The sequence below is a fragment of the Nerophis lumbriciformis genome, linkage group LG06 (genome assembly GCF_033978685.3).
Source record: "Nerophis lumbriciformis linkage group LG06, RoL_Nlum_v2.1, whole genome shotgun sequence".
In the NCBI taxonomy this organism is placed as follows: Eukaryota; Metazoa; Chordata; class Actinopteri; order Syngnathiformes; family Syngnathidae; genus Nerophis; species Nerophis lumbriciformis.
Window position 1 is genome coordinate 8,622,448 of NC_084553.2, and position 17,660 is coordinate 8,640,107.

General features: G+C 35.3%; 1 protein-coding gene across 1 annotated transcript in view; it reads left to right on the forward strand.

The window, feature by feature from the left end:
- The first annotated feature begins 1,087 nt into the window (after nt 1–1,087).
- The window catches only part of pnoca (prepronociceptin a), a 60,163-nt gene continuing 43,590 nt past the window's right edge, over nt 1,088–17,660 (forward strand). Inside the window, exon 1 of the mRNA XM_061963464.1 lies at nt 1,088–1,149. The gene's annotated coding sequence lies outside the window, so the exon portion shown is untranslated. The remainder of the gene's footprint in view (nt 1,150–17,660) is intronic.

The following is a 17,660-nucleotide window of genomic DNA, read 5'->3' on the forward strand; positions in this document are numbered from 1 at the left end:
GTATTCAGATGATCTTTGACTAGCATTTTCACAGTAGATTTCTAAAAGCAGCAAAGGGCGCTTGTCATATAGAGAATCTTTGACTACTGTTTTTGCAGTTAGTCCTTAAAAACAGAATTGTGGTCCTCCAGTCACATAAAGGAGAAAATGATCAAAAACAGCAGGACTCTCCTGTCATATAGAGGATCTTTGACTAGCATATTTACAACAGATAAAAACAACAACAGTACAGCACTCCGTTCATAGAGAAGATCTTTGACTAGCAGTTTTTAGTAGATCCCCCAAAACAGCAGACCACACTTGTGTCATAGAGGATCTCTGCAAAAGATGACTAAAAACAGGACAACACTCGTAGTATTCAGAGGATCTTTGACTAGCATTTTCACAGTAGATTTCTAAAAACAGCAAAGGGCGCTTGTCATATAGAGGATCTTTGACTACTGTTTTTGCAGTTAGTCCATAAAAACAGAATTGTGGTCCTCCAGTCACATAAAGGAGAAAATGATCAAAAACAGCAGGGCTCTCCTGTTATATAGAGGATCTTTGACTAGCATGTTTACAACAGATAAAAACAACAACAATACAGCACTCCGTTCATAGAGAAGATCTTTGACTTGCAGTTTTTAGTAGATCCCCCCAAACAGCAGACCACACTTGTGTCGTAGAGGATCTTTGACTAATGTTTTTTTTTTTAACAGATTACTAAAAACAGCAGACGACACTTGTGTCATATAGAGGATCTTTGACTGGCGTTTTCACAGAAGATCACTAAAAACAGCAGCGCGCTCATGTCACATAGAGGATCTTTGACTAGCATTTTTGCACCTCATTCTCAAAACAGCATACTGTCGCGGTCCTCCTGTCACATAAAGGATCTTTGACGGTGTCTGTCTTTACCTGGTGATCGGCAGAAGAAGAGGAGCGAGTGAAGGAGGGTGATGATGATGATGAAGATGATGATGATGATGATGATGATGATGAGGGTGGGGGGACGGGGGTGGGGGGAGGGGGAGGGAGAGGGGGAGGGGCCTATCCCTACAAAAGCGTTGGCCAGCATCCTCCACGTAGTCACAAACGCACGGCGCCACGAGAGGAAACGTTACTGATTAGACTGACAGTTTGCACCTTGAGGATTGTCACCCGACACAGGTAGGACCACCTGGATGGGGGAGGGAGGGGAGGAGGGGGGGATGGGGTGGGGGGGGGGTGCTGTGTGACCCTTGACCTCCTGTGGATGAAGCTGCACTATTTATTTATTTTACTTTGCTATTCACCATAAACTGTCCATGATCTTTCATCTGATCATTGCTAACACATTTACTTGTTACACACTTCATGTTACACACTTCATGTTACACACGTTATGTTACACACGTTATGTTAGACACTTTGTTAAACACTTCATGTTACACACTTTATGTTACACACGTTATGTTACACACTTTATGTCACACACTTCATGTTACACACGTTATGTTACACACGTTATGTTACACACTTTGTTAAACACTTCATGTTACACACGTTATGTTACACACGTTATGTTACACACTTTGTTAAACACTTCATGTTACACACGTTATGTTACACACGTTATGTCACACACTTCATGTTACACACGTTATGTTACACACATTATGTTAGACACTTTGTTAAACACTTCATGTTACACATTTTATGTTACACACGTTATGTTACACACTTTATGTCACACACTTCATGTTACACACGTTATGTTACACACGTTATGTTACACACTTTGTTAAACACTTCATGTTACACACGTTATGTTACACACGTTATGTTACACACTTTGTTAAACACTTCATGTTACACACGTTATGTTACACACGTTATGTTACACACTTTTTAAACACTTCATGTTACACACGTTATGTTACACGCCTTATGTTACACACTTTGTTAAACACTTCATGTTACACACGTTATGTTACACTTGTTATGTTACACACTTCATGTTACACATGTTATGTTACACACTTTATTGAACATTTCATGCTACACACTTTGTTAAACACTTCATGTTACACACGTTATGTTACACACTTTGTTAAACACTTCATGTTACACACGTTATGTTACACACTTTGTTAAACACTTCATGTTACACACGTTAAGTTACACACGTTATGTTACACACGTTATGTTACACACTTTGTTAAACACTTCATGTTACACACGTTATGTTACACATGTTATGTTACACTTGTTATGTTACACACTTCATGTTACACATTTTATGTTACACACTTTATTGAACACTTCATGTTACACATGTTATGTTACACACATTATGTTACACGTGTTATGTTACACACTTTATGTCACACACTTCATGTTACACACTTTATGTTACACTGGTTATGTTACACATGTTATGTTAAACACGTTATGTTACACACTTTGTTAAACACTTCATGTTACACACGTTATGTTACACACTTTGTTAAACACGTCATGTTACACACGTTATGTTAAACACGTTATGTTACACACTTCATGTTACACATGTTATGTTACACACTTTATTGAACACTTCATTTTACACACGTTATGTTACACACTTTATGTCACACACTTTATTGAACACTTCATTTTACACACGTTATGTTACACACTTTATGTCACACCCGTCATGTTACACACTTTGTTAAACACGTCATGTTACACACGTTATGATACACACGTTATGTTACACACTTTATGTCACACACTTCATGTTACACACATTATGTTACACACTTTATGTCACACACTTCATTTTACACACGTTATGTTACACACTTTATGTCACACACTTCATGCTACACACTTTGTTAAACACATTATGTTACACACTATGTCACACACTTCATGTTACACACTTTGTTAAACACGTCATGTTACACACGTTATGATACACACATTATGTTACACACTTTATGTCACACACTTCATGTTACACACATTATGTTACACACTTTATGTCACACACTTCATTTTACACACGTTATGTTACACAGTTTATGTCACACACTTCATGTTACACACTTTATTAAACACTGTATGTTACACACGTTATGATACACACATTATGTTACACACTTTATGTCACACACTTCATGTTATACACGTTATGTTACATGCGTTATGCCACACACTTCATGTTACACACATTATGTCACACACTTCATGTTACACAATTTGTTAAAAACGTTATGTTACACATGTTATGATACACACGTTATGTTACACACTTTATGTCACACACTTCATGTTACACATGTTATGTTACACACTTTATGTCACGCACTTCATGTTACACACGTTATGTTACACACTTTGTCACACTTCCTGTTACACACTTTGTTAAACACTGTATGTTACACACGTTATGATACACACGTTATGTTACACACTTTATGTCACACACTTCATGTTACACACGTTATGTTACACACGTTATGATACACATGTGTCATTACTATTATAACTATAATTATAATTATTATTATATTATTATTATTATTATTGTATTATTATTTATTTATGTTATTAATATTTTATCATCATTATCATTATTATTGTTATTATATTATTATTATTAATATTATTATTATTATTATAATTAATATTTTATTTTATCATCATTTTTATTGTTATTGTTATTATTGTTATTAATAATAACATTATTATTATTAATATTAATATTATGTTGCACACTTTGTGATACACGTTATGTTAAACTCTTTATGATACACACGTCATGTTACACACATTATGATTCACACGTAATGATACACACGTTATGTTACACAGGTTATGATACACATGTTATGTCACACACTTTATGATACACACTTTTTATGCTACACACTTTATGGTACATCCGTTATGTTAAACTCCTAATGATACACGTGTTATGATGCACACAATATGTTAGACACGTTATGATACACACGTAATGATACACACGTTATGTTACATAGGTTATGATACACATGTTATGTCACACACTTTATGATACACACTTTTTATGCTACACACTTTATGGTACACCCGTTATGTTAAAATCCTAATGATACACGTGTTATGATACACACAATATGTTAGACACGTTATGATACACACGTAATGATACACACGCTATGATACACACTTTTAATGTTACACACTTATGGTACACACGTTATGTTACACACGTTATGTTACACACGTTATGGTACACACGTAATGATACACACGTTATGATACACACGTAATGATACACACGTTATGTTACATAGGTTATGATACACATGTTATGTTACACACGTTATGATACACACTTTTAATGTTACACACTTATAGTACACACGTTATGTTACACACTTTATGATACACACGTTATGTTACACACGTTATGGTACACACATAATGATACACACCTTATGTTACACAGGTTATGTTACACACATTATGTTACACACGTTATGTTACACACGTTATGTTACACACGTTACGATACACACTTCATGTTTTCCATGAAGATGAATGAAGACTGCATGTCAAATAGAGAATCTTAGTTATGATTTATTTTGTATATTTCTCTGCTTGACTGCCAACTAAATCAGGAATCGTTTTTGCACTGATTTTTTTCACACTGAATTTGTTTACACTGAATTTTTTTTCAACTGCATTTTTTTTACACTGAATGTTCCTGCACTAAAAAATTTTTACAGTGATTTTTTTCTGCACTGATTTTTTTTGCACTGAATTTTTTTGCACTGATATTTTTTTACGCTGAATTTTAAAACGCTTTATTTAAAAAAAAATGTGAACATATTTTGCTCATAAATAAAATTGTCAGCATAAATTGATGTAAAAAAAAAAAAATTCAGTTCACAAAATGTAATTGCAAAAAATGTAGTTACATAGATTCAGTGTCCAAAAAAGCTTTGCTAATAAAAAAACAACAACAACAAACGACGAATGCTGAGTTTGCGAGAATCGCAAAGCAACATGAGACATCATTTTCTCTTTTCCCCTCAAAAGAGGAGACGCTTCATCAAAGTTGAGAAAAAGAGAAAATGGAGGACGCTGGTCGCGGGTCACACGGTGACATGACGGCCAGCGCTAATCCAAAGATGCAATGTTCCCAACACCGCGTGTGTCCTTTTGTGTTCCTCCCGCCTCAGCGCTGCCCCCTGGTGGGCCTCCTTTGTCACCGCGTGGACTGTCTTCTACGCACAAAAACCTTCTCAGTGGCATCGGGAATAAAGCAAATAGTCATTACGAGGATTGCATTTGTCCTAACCTGTTCTTTTGATTGATTTTACACAACTGCAATACACGCACGTTACCACCAAGTGGCGCAGGGGAGTCCCAAGTTTATTTGGGACCCGAAACTAGTTGTTTTTTTGTGGCGCCTACTACAAATATATTGGTCAAGACACAAAAAACCCAAGTTGAAAAAAGATGAGACATAACAAGACAAAGTTTAAATGTTAAAACTAATAATTATAATAATGATAAAATAATAACAATAATAATAAAAATAATAACACCAATAATAATGATGATAAAATAATAATAATGATATTAATAATAATGATAACAATAATAATGAAAAAAAAATAATAATAACAATAAAAATGGTAATAATGATAGTAAAATAATAATAATAATAATAATAATAACAATAATAATGATAATACAACATTAATAATAATATTATTTATACTAATAATAACAATAATAATTATAATAAATAATAATAACATTAATATCATTAATAATATTAATAATAATATTAATAATAACATTAATAATAATAATATTAATAATAACATTAATATTAATAATAATCATAATAATGATAATAATGGTAATAAAATAATAATAATACAATAATAATGATAATAAAATATTAATAACAACATACATGATAATAAAATAAAATAGTAATACTAATATTAATAATAATGATATTATTATAAACAACAATAATAACAATAATAATGACACTAATATAAAAAAGTAATAATAATATTAATAATAATAATAATAGAATAATAATAATAATGATAATGATGATAAAATATTAGTAACATAAATAATAATAATAATAATAATAATACATTAATAATAATAATAATACTAATAATAACAATGATAATGATAATACAATAATAATAATAATATTAATAACAATATTATTTATAATAATGAGAACAATTATAATGATAATACAATAATAATAATAATAATAATATTACTAATAATAACAATAATAATGATAATATTGGTAATAAAATATTAATAATAATGATAACAAAATATTAATAACAATAATAAAATTAATAATAATAATAACAATATAAATAATAAAATAAAAATAGTAATAATATTATTAATAATAATATAATAACAATAATAATGATAATGATAATTAATAACATAAATAAATAAAAATATAATAATATAATAATAATAATAATAATAATAATAATAATAATAATGATAATGATAATGATAATGATTATAAAATAATAATAATATTTATAATTGTTGCGAACTCGCATGGATGCAATTGTAGTGACCCCAAGATGCAGGAACCAGGAGTACGAGGACCAGGTAAGAGGATTTTAATATGATAAACAGAGAGAAAGCAGTCTTGCATGTAACAGTTCACAAAGAATAAAGCAATCCTCAAGCACTGAGGAGCGCGCGAGACAGGCATAAATAGAAACATGTTGATTGGCAGCAGGTGTGGACCGGCTGCCAATCAACAGCAGGTGAGCGCTCAGCGGGACAAGCAGGAAATGGAAACAAAATAAGAGCTCTGATCGGAAATAAACACAAAACAAGGAAGCACAAACAGAAATGAAGTGACAGATCGTCACAGATAATATATTTAATAGGCGTTGTCACTTATTCTTTAAATATGCATGCATCTCTTTACACAATGCGCTTGATTTAAAAAAATATCATTTTTTGTTAAAAAACATGTTTTAAAGCATTTTCTTTGTATTTTTCGCCTAAATAAAGCATTTTTAAACATGAACATTGGTAAAAGAACTAAACATATCAATACAACAATAGTCCTGGACACCAGAGGAGACCAAACCAATCAGTGCACAGTGTTCAGTATCGTGGCCACTGATTGGCTCAGCCTCAGCTAGCGTTACTATGTTGACTTAAAGGAGTGCAAAGGTGACTATGTGGTTGTTGTTTCATTTTAAATATCTGACGGTAAAATTACTGCATTTGTTGCCACATTGTGGACAACGTGAGTCCTTTAGGTTAATGACCATGAATTGTAATTTAGATTGATGTCAGCACAGCATTTTTATACACGACCCAATCCAAACAACCTTTCCCACTTGTGGTACAAATACACTCACACAAAAAGTCAACAGACATGGTCACACATAAACACAACCTGCTCACTGAATTTTGAGAATGTTATTAAAAAAAAAATGTCCAAGCACAACGCATAATTCCAAATAACCCCCATTTAAATCCCCTGCAATGCATGATGGGAACAATGCAAAACACTCTCTCCACACCATATTTGCCAACCCTCCCGGATTTTCCGGGAGACTCCCGAAATTCAGTGCCTCTCCCGAAAACCTCCCGGGACGAATTTTCTCCCGAAAAACTCCCGAAATTCAGGCGGACCTGAGTGACGTGTTGACAACACACAACAACAGTGTCTACCGTAAAGCAGTTCGTCTGCCGTAAACAGCAATGTTGTGACACCTTTAAACAGGACAATACTGCCATCTACTGTACATGCATATGTGACCCACCCATAATGTGTCACATTTTTGTGTTGATTTATTTATTTTATTTTGTGGTTTGAATTCGTTTTTGGAGCTGTCATTACACATTTATCAGTATTCACATTGGTCAGTAGAGGGCAGTAGGGTGTTTCTTCCCAATTGAATGCTATCACCTGCAGACCGGAAGTGTCTTGTCATTCTGATGAGCGCGACCAGTCTGTGAACAATTGAAACGTCCTGTGTGCTTTTTCCTCCTGTATAACAGGTTAGTTTTGGTGAATCAACTCACTGAATAATATCCATGTGATCTTTATAAGTTTAAGTACACATTCTGATGGTGGAGCCTAACTCTAAAGTGTTTGTGAGTTGTAGTTTGTAAATGAACACTGAAATTCAAGTATTTATTTTATTTATATATATATATATATATATATATATATATATATATATATATATATATATATATATATATATATATATATATATATATATATATATATATATATATACATATATAGCTAGAATTCACTGAAAGTCAAGTATTTCTTATATATATATATATATATATATATATATATACCTTAACCACACCCACAACCACGCCCCCCGCCCCACCCCTGACCACGCCCACGCCCCCACCCCCCACAGGTCTCAAGGTTGGCAAGTATGCTCCACACTTATCCATGTTTGGCACATTTTAGCTGCTCGATTATTCTGATTGATTACAAAACTTTGCTCTAGTAATAAAAAATGTATCATTAAAAATCCCTACTTTGCGGAAATTCATGTTTACGGCGCATGTAGAGCTGGACCAATCCCCACCCTTCCAATGCAGCTACTGCCGCCTTGCAGAGTTTATCTTTCAAAAACCACAATAGTGGGTCGCCTACAGCCACAGCGACCAATGCCAGATAGGTTAATTACAGCATTTCTCGCATTTGTTTGTGGTTACCTTTGTTTTTGTCCTTGAACATATCAGAATTTAGTGGGGGCTTCTTCCGGGACAATGCGGCGGTGATTAAAAACACCCGTGACGTCGCCCGCATTACATCTCAAAGGCCGGAATCGAACACCCGCACCAGCCGCCAGCGTGCAGACGACACGCGTTGGCCGCTTCGATTTCACAGGCCTAAATAGAAATGAAAGGTGGCCATTAACGACGCCTCATCTCTGAGAACTAACAAAGGAAATCAATAGGAAAGTGTTTGATGTGACCCCTGGTGTGTGTGTGTGTGTGTGTGTGTCTCTGTGTGTGTGTGTGTGTGTCGAGGAGAGGTGATTAGACACTTTGAGCAGGAAATGGATTTAGTTTTGCGCAAAAAAAGCGGACAAAAAGGCTCAATGACAGGATGAATATTACTTGGAAGAGTGTGTGGACAAAAAAACGAAACATGGTGGACATGTCAAAGCTCTTTCACGATCATCTTCATTTCCCATGTTTTATCCCTCACAATTATCACTTAGTATCACTTTTTGGCATTTTCACTACTGCCAGTCAAAGATCCTCTATATGCTCTGCTGCCGTGCACATATTAGCCAAAGATTGTCTATGAAACGGGAACACTTCGACTATTTTTTTAAATTTATTTTTAGCAAAAGGTAAAACCTGCAGAGATCATCTATAAAACAGCAGCTGTCTGCTGTTGTAACGCACCTAAAGCAAATATATTGGTCAAAGATTGTCTATAAGACAGGAGCACTCTGCTATTTAAAAAAAAATCCACTGCAAAATAAGAGTCAAAGATTGTCATAAGACAGGTAGAGTTTAAGACAGGAGGAATCAACAGTTGTTATGCGCCGACTGCAAAAATATTAGACAAAGATTGTCTATAAGACAGGAGCACTCTGTTATTTAAAAAAAAATCTACTGCAAAATAAGAGTCAAAGATTGTCTATAAGACAGATACAGTTTAAGACAGGAGAAATCTGCAGTTTTTTTGCGCCTACTGCAAAATAAGAGTCAAAGATTGTCTATAAGATGGGAGCACTCTGCTATTTTTTTTTTTTAAGAATCTACTGCAAAATAAGAGTCAAAGATTGTCTATAAGACAGGTACAGTTTAAGATAGGGGAAATCGACAGTTTTTATGCGCCAAGTGCAAAAATACTAGTCAAAGATTGTCTATAAGACAGGAGCACTCTGCTATTTTTTTTAAAGAATCTACTGCAAAATAAGAGTCAAAGATTGTCTATAAGACAGGTACAGTTTAAGACAGGAGAAATCTGCTGTTTTTTTGCGCCTACTGCAACAATATTAGACAAAGATTGTCTATAAGACAGGAGCACTCTGCTATTTAAAAAAAAATAATCTACTGCAAAATAAGAGTCAAAGATTGTCTATAAGACAGGTACAGTTTAAGACAGGAGAAATCTGCAGTTTTTTTGCGCCTACTGCAAAAATATTAGACAAAGATTGTCTATAAGACAGGAGCACTCTGCTATTAAAAAAAATAATCTACTGCAAAATAAGAGTCAAAGATTGTCTATAAGATGGGAGCACTCTGCTATTAAAAAAAATACTCTACTGCAAAATAAGAGTCAAAGATTGTCTATAAGATAGGAGCACTCTGCGATTTTTTTAAAGAATCTACTGCAAAATAAGAGTCAAAGATTGTCTATAAGACAGGTACAGTTTAAGACAGGAGAAATCTGCAGTTTTTTTGCGCCTACTGCAAAAATATTAGACAAAGATTGTCTATAAGACAGGAGCACTCTGCTATTTAAAAAAAATAATCTACTGCAAAATAATAGTCAAAGATTGTCTATAAGTTGGGAGTACTCTGCTATTTCTTTTTAAAGAATCTACTGCAAAATAAGAGTCAAAGATTGTGTATAAAACAGGTAGAGTTTAAGACAGGAGAAATTGACAGTTTTTATGCACAAGTGCAAAAATACTAGTCAAAGATTGTCTATAAGACAGGAGCACTCTGCTATTTTTTTTAAAGAATCTACTGCAAAATAAGAGTCAAAGATTGTCTATAAGACAGGTACAGTTTAAGACAGGAGAAATCTGCAGTTTTTTTGCACCTACTGCAAAAATATTAGACAAAGATTGTCTATAAGACAGGAGCACTCTGCTATTTTAAAAAAAATAATCTACTGCAAAATAAGAGTCAAAGATTGTCTATAAGACAGGTACAGTTTAAGACAGGAGAAATCTGCAGTTTTTTTGCACCTACTGCAAAAATATTAGTCAAAGATTGTCTATAAGATGGGAGTACTCTGCTATTTTTTTTTAAAGAATCTACTGCAAAATAAGAGTCAAAGATTGTCTATAAGACAGGTACAGTTTAAGATAGGAGAAATCGACAGTTTTTATGCGCCAAGTGCAAAAATACTAGTCAAAGATTGTCTATAAGACAGGAGCACTGCGATTTAAAAAAAAAAAATCTACTGCAAAATAAGAGTCAAAGATTGTGTATAAAACAGGTAGAGTTTAAGACAGGAGAAATTGACAGTTTTTATGCACAAGTGCAAAAATACTAGTCAAAGATTGTCTATAAGACAGGAGCACTCTGCTATTATTTTTTTTAAGAATCTACTGCAAAATAGGAGTCAAAGATTGTCTATAAGACAGGTACAGTTTAAGACAGGAGAAATCTGCAGTTTTTTTGCGCCTACTGCAAAAATATTAGACAAAGATTGTCTATAAGACAGGAGCACTCTGCTATTTAAAAAAAAATAATCTACTGCAAAATAAGAGTCAAAGATTGTCTATAAGACAGGTACAGTTTAAGACAGGAGAAATCTGCAGTTTTTGTGCGCCTACTGCAAAAATATTAGACAAAGATTGTTTATAAGACAGGAGCACTCTGCTATTTAAAAAAAAATAATCTACTACAAAATAAGAGTCAAAGATTGTCTATAAGATGGGAGCACTCTGCTATTTTTTTAAAAAGAATCTACTGCAAAATAAGATTCAAAGATTGTCTATAAGACAGGTACAGTTTAAGACAGGAGAAATCTGCAGTTTTTGTGCTCCTACTGCAAAAATATTAGACAAAGATTGTCTATAAGACAGGAGCACTCTGCTATTTAAAAAAAAACAATCTACTGCAAAAATACTAGTCAAAGATTGTCTAGAAAACAGGAGCACTCTGCTATTTAAAAAAAATTATACTGCAAAATAAGAGTCAAAGATTGTCTATAAGACAGGTACAGTTTAAGACAGGAGAAATCTGCAGTTTTTTTGCGCCTACTGCAAAAATATTAGACAAAGATTGTCTATAAGACAGAAGCACTCTGCTATTTTAAAAAAAATAATCTACTGCAAAATAACAGTCAAAGATTGTCTATAAGATGAGAGCACTCTGCTATTTTTTTTTAAAGAATCTACTGCAAAATAAGAGTCAAAGATTGTCTATAAGACAGGTACAGTTTAAGATAGGGGAAATCGACAGTTTTTATGCGCCAAGTGTAACAATACTAGTCAAAGATTGTTTATAAGACAGGAGCACTCTGCGATTAAAAAAAAAATCTACTGCAAAATAAGAGTCAAAGATTGTCTATAAGACAGGTACAGTTTAAGACAGGAGAAATCTGCAGCCTTTTTGCGCCAACTGCAACAATATTAGACATAGATTGTCTATAAAACAGCAGCTCTTTTTAAACAACCACTGCAAGAATATTGGCCAAAGATTGTCTATAAGACAGGAGCAGTCTGCTATTTCTTAAATAATCTACTGCAAAATAAGAATCAAAGATTGTCTATAACACAGCAAAGCTCTGCTCTTTTTAAAGAACCACTGCAAAAATATTGGCCAAAGATTGTCTACAAGACAGGAGGTCTCTGGTATTGTTTAGAACCTAATGCAAAAATATTACTCAAGAATTTTATTTTATTACTAAGAACCCTCTGAAAATATTAGTCAAAGATTTTGTATAACACAACAGCGCTCTGCTGTTGTTAAGCGCCAGATTGCCTATAAGACAGGAGCACTCTGCTATTGTTAAGAATCCACTGCAAAAATATTGGTCAAAGATTGTCTATAAGACAGGAGCGTGGGCCGTTTTTAACCCCCCAACAGCAATAATATTGGTCAGAGATTGTCTATACGACAGGAGCACTCTGATGTTTTTAAGCACCCACAGTAGAAATATCGGTCAAAGATTGTCTATAAAGCAGGGACGTTGACTGTTTTCAAGCACCCACAGCAAAAATATTGGTCAAAGATTGTCTATAAGGAAGGAGCAATCTGCTGTTTTTAAGCCAACACTGCAAAAATATTGGTCAAAGATTGTCTATAAGACAGGAGCGTGGGTGGTTTTTAACCCCCCCACAGCAATAATATTGGTCAGAGATTGTCTATAAGACAGGAGCACTTTGATGTTTTTAATCACCCACAGCAGAAATATCGGTCAAAGATTGTCTATAAGACAGGAGCACTCTGATGTTTTTAATCACCCACAGCAGAAATATCGGTCAAAGATTGTCTATAAGACTGAGACGTCAACTGTTTTTAAGCACCCACAGCAAAAATACTGGTCAAAGATTGTCTATATGACAGGAGCACTCTGTTGTTTTTAAGCACCCACAGCAGACATATCGGTCAAAGATTGTCTATAAGACAGGGACTTCGACTGTTTTTAAGCACCCAAACAAAAATATCGGTCAAAGATTGTCTATAAGACAGGGACGTCGACTGTTTTTAAGCACCCACAGCAAAAATACTGGTCAAAGATTGTCTATCCAATAGGAGCACTCTGTTGTTTTTAAGCACCCGCAGCAGACATATCGATCAAAGATTGTCTATAAGACAAGGACGTCGACTGTTTTTAAGCACCCACAGCAAAAATATCGGTCAAAGATTGTCTATAAGACAGGGACGTCGACTGTTTTTACGCACCCACAGCAAAAATACTGGTCAAAGATTGTCTATCCGACAGGAGCACTCTGTTGTTTTTAAGAACCCACAGCAGAAATATCGGTCAAAGTTTGTCTATAAGACAGGGACGTCGACTGTTTTTAAGCACCCACAGCAAAAATACTGGTCAAAGATTGTCTATCCAACAGGAGCACTCTGTTGTTTTTAAGCACCCCCAGCAGAAATATCGGTCAAAGATTGTCTATAAGACGGGGACGTCGACTGTTTTTAAGCACCCACAGCAAAAATATTGGTCAAAGATTGTCTATAAACCTGTTTTTAATGGGCCACAGTTAAAATTTTGGTCAAAGATTGTCTATAAGACAGGGACGTCGACTGTTTTTAAGCACCCACAGCAAAAATATCGTTCAAAGGTTGTCTATAAGACAGGGACGTCGACTGTTTTTAAGCACCCACAGCAAAAATATCGGTCAAAGATTGTCTATAAGACAGGGACGTCGACTGTTTTTACGCACCCACAGCAAAAATACTGGTCAAAGATTGTCTATCCGAACAGGAGCACTCTGTTGTTTTTAAGAACCCACAGCAGAAATATCGGTCAAAGATTGTCTATAAGACAGAGACGTCGACTGTTTTTAAGCACCCACAGCAAAAATACTGGTCAAAGATTGTCTATACGACAGGAGCACTCTGTTGTTTTTAAGCACCCACAGCAGAAATATCGGTCAAAGATTGTCTATAAGACAGGGACGTCGACTGTTTTCAAGCACCCACAGCAAAAATATCGGTCAAAGATTGTCTATATGACAGGGACGTCGACTGTTTTTACGCACCCACAGCAAAAATACTGGTCAAAGACTGTCTATCCGACAGGAGCACTCTGTTGTTTTTAAGAACCCACAGCAGAAATATCGGTCAAAGATTGTCTATATGACAGGGACGTCGACTGTTTTTACGCACCCACAGCAAAAATACTGTTCAAAGATTGTCTATCCAACAGGAGCACTCTGTTGTTTTTAAGCACCCCCAGCAGAAATATCGGTCAAAGATTGTCTATAAGATAGGGACGTCGACTGTTTTTAAGCACCCACAGCAAAAATATCGGTCAAAGATTGTCTATAAGACAGGGACGTCGACTGTTTTTACGCACCCACAGCAAAAATACTGGTCAAAGATTGTCTATCCGACAGGAGCACTCTGTTGTTTTTAAGCACCCACAGCAAAAATATCGGTCAAAGATTGTCTATATGACAGGGACGTCGACTGTTTTTACGCACCCACAGCAAAAATACTGTTCAAAGATTGTCTATCCAACAGGAGCACTCTGTTGTTTTTAAGCACCCCCAGCAGAAATATCGGTCAAAGATTGTCTATAAGACAGGGACGTCGACTGTTTTTAAGCACCCACAGCAAAAATATCGGTTAAAGATTGTCTATAAGACAGGGACGTCGACTGTTTTTACGCACCCACAGCAAAAATACTGGTCAAAGATTGTCTATCCGACAGGAGCACTCTGTTGTTTTTACGCACCCACAGCAAAAATACTGGTCAAAGACTGTCTATCCGACAGGAGCACTCTGTTGTTTTTAAGAACCCACAGCAGAAATATCGGTCAAAGATTGTCTATAAGACAGGGACGTCGACTGTTTTTACGCACCCACAGCAAAAATACTGTTCAAAGATTGTCTATCCAACAGGAGCACTCTGTTGTTTTTAAGCACCCCCAGCAGAAATATTGGTCAAAGATTGTCTATAAGACAGGGACGTCGACTGTTTTTAAGCACCCACAGCAAAAATATCGGTCAAAGATTGTCTATAAGACAGGGACGTCGACTGTTTTTAAGCACCCACAGCAAAAATATCGGTCAAAGATTGTCTATAAACCTGTTTTTAATGGGCCACAGTTAAAATTTTGGTCAAAGATTGTCTATAAGAAAAGGAAGTCGACTGTTTTGAAGCACCCACAGCAAAAATACTGTTCAAAGATTGTCTATAAGACTGTTTTTAATGGGCCACAGTTAAAATATAGGTCAAAGATTGTCTATAAGACTGTTTTTAATGGGCCACAGTTAAAACATTGGTCAGAGATTGTCTACGAGACAGGAGAGTGAGCTGTTGTTAATCCCCACAGCCAAAGAGAACATTAGTTAAGATGGTTGGACAAAAGCTGCACGCCAAGATGGACGACATCACACAAAATATTTCCTCCTTTACAGAAAAGTCGATCAGGCGCTGCATAAAAACAAAACAAAGATCTTTTATCTAAAAGACGAACTCTTGGCGTGACAAAAGTGACGACAGGAAGTGGTTGTTTTCCAAAAAGAGCACAAGCGTTCCAATCAAGCTGATTGGTCAAATATAGATTTGGTCTTCATCAATAAAGCAAACAAAGAATGTTTATTTTGAGAAGATGTGACGTCACAAAACACACAAAAAAATCCCCTGAATAGAGTCTAATTATTCTATTCTGCAACATCACTCTTTTTTATTCTCTCTTTGGACAAACATGCTTCCACTTTGCTGTTTGAAGGACCTACCACAAAAAAAAAAACTTTGGTCAAAGATCCTCTATATATGACAGGAGCGCTCTGCTGTTTTTTAAAAAACTACTGTAAAATGTTAGTCAAAGATCCTCTGAATGGCACGAGCCTTCTGCTTTTTTGTTTGTTTATGGATCTACTGCAACAGCATTAGTCAAAGATCTTGAATATATGACAGGAGCGCTCTGCTGTTTTTAAAGGACCTTCCGCAAAAATGTTAGCCAAAGATCCTCAATAATACAGAAGAGCTCTGCTGTTTCTTACTATCTACAATTGCAGAGCTAATCAAAGATCCTCCATTAGAAAGTAGCGCTGTGCTGTTTTAAAGCACATTCTACAAAAGCATTGGTCAAAGATCCTCTACTAGAAAGTAGCGCTCTGTCGTTTTAAGGGATCTTCTTTAAAAGCATTAGTCAAAGATCCTCTATTAGAAAGTAGCTCTCTGCTGTTTTTAAGGACCTGCTGCAAAAGCATTGGTCAAAGATCCTCTATTAGAAAGTAGCGCTCTGCTGTTTTAAAGGACATGCTGCAAAAGCGTTGGTCAAAGATCCTCTATTAGAAAGTAGCACTCTCCCGTTTTAAGGGATCTTCTGTAAAAGCATTAGTCAAAGATCCTCTACTAGAAAGTAGCTCTCTGCTGTTTTTAAGGACCTGCTGCAAAAGCACAGGTCAAAGATCCTCTATTAGAAAGTAGCGCTCTGCCGTTTTAAGGGATCTTCTACAAAAGCATTTGTCAAAGATCCTCTATTAGCAAGTAGCGCTCTGCTGTTTTTAAGGACATGCTGCTAAAGCACAGGTCAAAGATCCTCTATTAGAAAGTAGTGCTCTGCTGTTTTTAAGGACCTGCTGAAAAAGCACAGGTCAAAGATCCTCTATTAGAAAGTAGCCATCTGCTGTTTTTAAGGACCTACTGCAAAAGCACAGGTCAAAGATCCTCTATTAGAAAGTAGCTATCTGCTGTTTTTAAGGACCTGCTGCAAAAGCACAGGTCAAAGATCCTTTATTAGAAAGTAGCGCTCTGCTGTTTTTAAGGACCTGCTGCAAAAGCACAGGTCAAAGATCCTCTATTAGAAAGTAGCTATCAGCTGTTTTTATGGACCTGCTGCAAAAGCACCGGTCAAAGATTCTCTATTAGAAAGTAGCGCTCTGCTGTTTTTAAGGACATGCTGCAAAAGCGTTGGTCAAAGATCCTCTATTAGAAAGTAGCACTCTCCCGTTTTAAGGGATCTTCTGTAAAAGCATTAGTCAAAGATCCTCTACTAGAAAGTAGCTCTCTGCTGTTTTAAGGGATCTTCTACAAAAGCATTTGTCAAAGATCCTCTATTAGCAAGTAGCGCTCTGCTGTTTTTAAGGACATGCTGCTAAAGCACAGGTCAAAGATCCTCTATTAGAAAGTAGTGCTCTCCCGTTTTAAGGGATCTTCTGTAAAAGCATTAGTCAAAGATCCTCTACTAGAAAGTAGCTCTCTGCTGTTTTTAAGGACCTGCTGCAAAAGCACAGGTCAAAGATCCTCTATTAGAAAGTAGCGC